This window comes from Carlito syrichta, unplaced genomic scaffold (assembly GCF_000164805.1).
Source record: "Carlito syrichta isolate Samal-C Ts95f unplaced genomic scaffold, Tarsius_syrichta-2.0.1 Scaffold234693, whole genome shotgun sequence".
Lineage (NCBI taxonomy): Eukaryota > Metazoa > Chordata > Mammalia > Primates > Tarsiidae > Carlito > Carlito syrichta.
In genome coordinates, this window is record NW_007178789.1 from 189,623 (window position 1) to 195,622 (window position 6,000).

Sequence of the window (6,000 nt, forward strand, 5' to 3'; positions counted from 1 at the left end):
TTTGGGTTAAGGATAGAGAGTGACAGTTATCGCATTTAGTTAAAGACAATTATACCCAACGGTGAATTTGTGAAGTAGTGAGAGAACCAGACCATAGGACAGTATACTAGTTCGAAGTACTAGGGAAGAAAGAGGTGCCTGCAAAGGAGGCCTAAAGGAGCCTCAGAAGCATGAGAGTCCACCAGGAAAGCCAACAGAGAAGGAGAAAAAGCCAACAATGCAGAATACCTCAAAGAAGTCCACTCTAATATAGACAGAAAAAAATGCCCTCTGGGTATTTACAGCAGCAGTGTTTATAAAAGCAAAAGCTAGAGGCCAGGCATGGTGGCTCACACCTATAATCCTGGCACTTTGGGAGGCTGAGGTGAGAGGATTGTCTGAGCCCATGGGTTCAAGAACAGCTTGGGCAACTTGGCAAGACCTCATCTTTACAATTTTAAAAAAATTAGCCAGGCGTGGTGGCATGTGCCTGTAGTTCCAGCTACTTGGAAGGCTGAGGCAGGAGGATCACCTGAGCCCAGCAGGTGGAGGCTGCAGTGGCCATGAGCATGCCATTGCACTCCAACCTGGGAGACAGAGTGAGATGCCTACTCAAAACAAAAGCAAAAGCTAGAAATAAGCTTAATGTTCACAATAGGAAAATTCATAAATAAATTAAGGTATAAGTCATATAGCAAAATATTTTATAGCAATGTTAAATTATGCTGTGGAAGTATGTATATGACATAAAAAATGTTCAAAATACTTTCCCAAAATGAGAATACTTTTTTTCTTGATAGCATGATTGCTGTAAAAGATCTGAACAATACAGAGGGACTACGAATCTTAACTCTTACAGTTAACAATTTCTATCAGTTTGGTGAATATATTTTCCAGACTGCTTTATGCATCTATAAACGTTTTAATATAAGTGATAATTTATGTTATACTCTAAAATCTGCTATTCTCATTAATATATCATAGATTATATTTATTTCACTACATAGACATCTACTTTGTCTGCAGAGTTCCATTATTTGAATATACCATAGTTTATTGATATATGTATTATTTATATTATGTTATTATAAAATGTTGTAATTAACATCCTTATACAGATATATCATATATTAGAATTATCAGACTACAAAAGTTTCACTTAATCTGTTTAAATAGATAAGAGACTGAAAATATGAGTAAAAAGATTTTAAAATGATCAGACTTGTAAAATAATCAAATAAGACTTTGGCAATTGAGTTTCAAAACTCAACAGAAAGGTTTAATAGCAGATTAAATTAAGATGGAAAGCAAATTAGTGGACTGGGAAGGATAAGTCAAAAAATAATTATCCAAAATGCAAAGCAGAGGGGCAGAGATATAAAAGAAGATTAAGAGACATGGGGAGTAGATTCCAATATACATCTATTCAGAATCCAGAAGGAAAGAAGAGAATAAATACAGTGGAGGCAATATTTGAAGAAATAATGACTGAGAATTTTCCCGATCTAATAAAAGATACCAAACCAAAGTTTCAGGAAACCAAGAGAATAACAAGCAAAATTAAAAAGAAAAGAAAATCCACACTCACATGAGGCAAAGTGAAACTGCAAAATGCCAAAGACAAAAAGACAGTATTAAAAGTAGTCAGAGCCGGGCTCGGTGGCTCAGCCTGTAATCCCGCGCCTTTGGGAGGCTGAGGTGAGTGGATTGCCTGAGCCCGCGGGTTCAAGACCGGCCTGGGCAGCGAGACCTCATCTCTACAATAAATCAAAAAATCAGCCGGGCGTGGTAGCGCATGCCTGTAATTCCAGCTACTTGGAAGGCTGCGGCGGAAGGATCGCCAGAGCCTAGCAGGCGAGGTTGTGGTGCACTCCACTGCACTCCAGTCTGGGCGACAGAGTGAGACTCCAACTCAAAAAAAATAAAAAATAAAATAAAATAAAAGTAGTCAGAAAGAAGAGATGAATTAGTTTCAAAGGAATTGACAGCTGAATTCTCAATGGTCAGTTTGGTAACACTAAAATCCAGAAAACAATGAAAGTTATGTCATCAATGTGCTGGGAAAAAATAATACCATCCAAGAATTAATAGCATACCCAGCAAAGCAATTTTAAGAATAAGGGTGAAATAAAAACATTTTCAGATAAACAGAAACTGAGTTTGCCACCATGAGATCCTCACTAAAGAAATGTCTAAAGGTTAAGGCAGAAGACTCCAGGTGGAAGGTCTGAGATTTCTGAAGGAAAAATAAATAAATTTAATTATAAATAAACTCCAATGCCAGTATATGTCTTAAAGATAAATCACTAAAGGCATTCCTGCTAAAGTCAGAGAAAAGAAAAGAATGCTTGCTATCGCCACTACTATTTAACATTGAATTGGAAGAATTATTCAATACAATTAGGCAAGAAAAAGCAATTAGAGGTATCAGAATTGAAAAGAAAGAAATAAAACTATCTCTATTTGTAGATGATTTGATTAAATATCTAGAAAACCCATAAGAATTCATTGAAAAACTCCTAAAAATAATAATTTTGTAAAGTCACAGTGTAGGAAATTAAAATACAGAAATCAATATCAAATATACAAATGTTAATAGTTACTAGTTGGAAAATATAATGGAAAAGAATATCTCATTTAAAATAGCAAAAAAATCCTCAGGCATAATTCTAACAAGATATGTAAACATATCTGTTTTAACTTATATAAATTTAATATAATGCATTTTTTTAAAAATCATATTTTTAGAGTAGATTGTAGAGTTATATAGAAGAATAAGTCAGGCATGGTGGTGTGCACCTTAGTCCCAGCTACTCTGGAGGCTGAGGTAGGAGGATCACTTGAGCCTAGGAATTTGAAACCAGCCTGAGCAACAGAGAAAAATCCTGTCTCTAAAAAAGAAAAAAATTACACAAATAAATACATAAAAAAGAATAATAAATAGACAGAAATAGCAATGAAATGCCTTAAAAAGATCAGTGAAGAGGACTGGCCCTACCAGATATGAAAATGTATCATAAAGCCTCTATAACTAAAATGTGGTAATGACCCATGAATAGACAGATCAGTGGAAAAGAACAGAAAATCCAGAAATAGATTTGAATTGAATATTGTTGTTTTCAAATGTTGGAAATCAGCTTTGTTCATATTAACCCCAAAAGACTGAACTAGGACCAATGGTTAGAAAAATCTACAAAGAAATACATTTACATTTAGTTCAACAGAAAGAATAATATTCACCAAAACTGAATGAGCGCTCTCTGAAAGCAGTTCTCTGGCATTTCAGATATTCAAACTTAGGCATAATTACCAAGTGAGAATGTTATATTAAGATTCATGCACCAGACTCATGCAAGGTTGAATTCAATCACCTTTAAAATCTCTTCTGTTCTTAAGTCTCTGTAATTCTGTTAAAAAAAAAAAAATCTTGAATTTTTTCCCCTAGATCTCATGTGACAAAATCATGTCTATGGTACTTTATTAAGTTCCTAAAAGTATCTGTAATTTAAATTTATAATTTTGGCCGGGCACAGTGGCTCAAGCCTGTAATCCCAGCACTTTGGGAGAGCAAGGCAAGAGGATTGCCTAAGCTCAGGGGTTCAAGACCAGCCTGGGAAACTTGGTGAGACTTCATCTCTACAATAAATAAAAAAATAAGGCGGGCATGGTAGTGCACACCTGTCGTTCCAGCTACTTGGAAGGCCGAGGCAGAATGATTGCCTGATCCCAGCAGGTCAAGGCTGCAGTAGTCATGAGCATCCCAGTGCCCTCCAGCTTGGGCGACAGAGTGAGACTCAAACTCAAAAAAAAGAAAAACAGAAAAGATTTATAATTTTGATAAAATCATTCAGTGCCTATTTCAAAATAATTCTTGTCAAGATCTGGGCAGCAAAAAAATAAATGAAAAAAAATAAAAGAACATTTGTTGTAAGTGAATAATTTAGGAAGGTGGTGTTTCTTCAGTGTTTAAATGTTTAAAAAAAAATTCTCACAAATGTGTAGAAAGACCCTTCCCTTTCCTTCTCAGACTCCAAAACATTGACATATTGGCCATCAGACACACATGTACAGTATGGCTCTGATAGCAATGAGAGCTTCTTCAGAATTTACTGGCGGTGAATGTCCTCAAAGAGACTGAAATAAAGTTTGTGACTGCCATTAGGTCATGATATTCATTGATTTGGAATTCCTAGTAAACAGGGTTAAAACTACAGGATTAACACAGTAATATGTGGGGTGTAGAATGAGAAGTAAAAGCAAGCCAAGGACAGAAAATCAACATTTAAGAAGCAGGCAGAGGTGGAAGTCTTTATTAAAAAAAAAGGAGGATGAAAATAAATAAAATAGGAGAAAAAACAGGACGTTTTTGTCTTGTGAAGACAGATTAGAAAGGAGTGAATGGTTGAGAGCCAAATGCTACAGAGAAGCCAGGTTAAAGATGGGATTGGAGCTATTTGGATCTGGCAATAAGGAAACAATGGTAACCTTATAGTAATTTTAGGGGTTTAACACAAGTGATTGTAGTGGTAAGGAAAGAAAGAAGTAGTAGAGAAGGAGACAAGGTCAAGGGACATGTATTTTAGGATACGAGAAATGAACATGTGTTAAATTGTTTTTAAACTGATAAAATGAAACCATTAGAGAGGAACACATTAAAGATACAAAAAAATGAGGATGCTGGACGTTGGATTAAGTGTTCAAAGAAGGAAGTAACCTTGGATGGGAATACAGACTGGAAGGGAGGAAGAAAGTTGAGTACAGAAACAGATGAGACTGAAGGTATGCCTTGGGAATTGGCAGGGAGCTACCCGGAAATTCTTTCCTTTATAAAACCACCATCTGCTAAGAAAGTGAGGAAAGATGTTGGGTGGATGGTTCTTTCCCTTAGAGGGGTGAAGAGCTATCAGTGCTCTTGGTCAGAGCCACAACTCTCTTCTGATAGAGTAGATGAATGAAGATTCAGAACATTGGGGAAAATTGCTGAACTTTATCTACTGAAATATAGGAAGAACCTGAATAGCAACCAGTGCTAATACGTGGCACATACCTCTTCTCCAAGTAGGTTCTCTACTTCTTTGTATGTCAGCAACTTTATTTTTCTGCCTTTGATATCAGAAAGGAGGTGAGAGCATGTGTTGATCCATTCATAACATTCTCTCTGAGAAGAGATAAGATTACTAAGCAGAAGATATTCATATTATACCAACTCATTCCTTCACTCATTCCTATTGAAGTTGCTAAGCACAATTCCTTTAAAATATAATTCCATTCAATTCACTTTGTCAATTCAAGTCAAAGATTTATGAAAGTGTGGTGACTTACACCTGTAATTCCAATACTTTGGGAGGCTGAGGTGGGAGAAATGCTTGAACCCAGGAGTTCAAGACCAACCTGGGCAACATAGCAAGACCTCACCACTTACAAAAAATAATAAAATTAGCCAAGTGTAGTCCCAGCTACTTGAAAGCCTGACATGGAAGGATGCCTGAATCCAGAAGGTCAAGGCTGAGGTGGTAGGATTGCCTGAGTCCAGAAGTTCAAGCCTAAGGTGAACCGTTATTGTGCCACTGCATTCCACTCTGGGCAACAGAGAAAGATTCAGACTCAAAACAAGACAAAACAAAACAAAAACCAGATTTGTGCAGAGATTACTTACCATGAACATAGATCTAAAACATATTATCTCTTATTGACAGGGTTTGGAATCTGGACTGGGCTATAATGGAACAGAAAGTGGTGGAGCACCATAAGATCAGACATAGAACGGTTACTGGGTTTACTAATGCCTACATGACCGGCTTTAGTACAATTTATACAACTCACTAGGTCAACTGTGATTGCATAATAATAATAATAGAAAAAGCAAAAACATTTATATGGCACTTAATTATATACCAGACATATAAGCATCATACATACATATATATATATATATATATATATATATATATATATAAACTCATTTGACCCTCAGTATAAGATGTGAATTATTATTATCCTCATTTTTTTAGATGAGGAAAC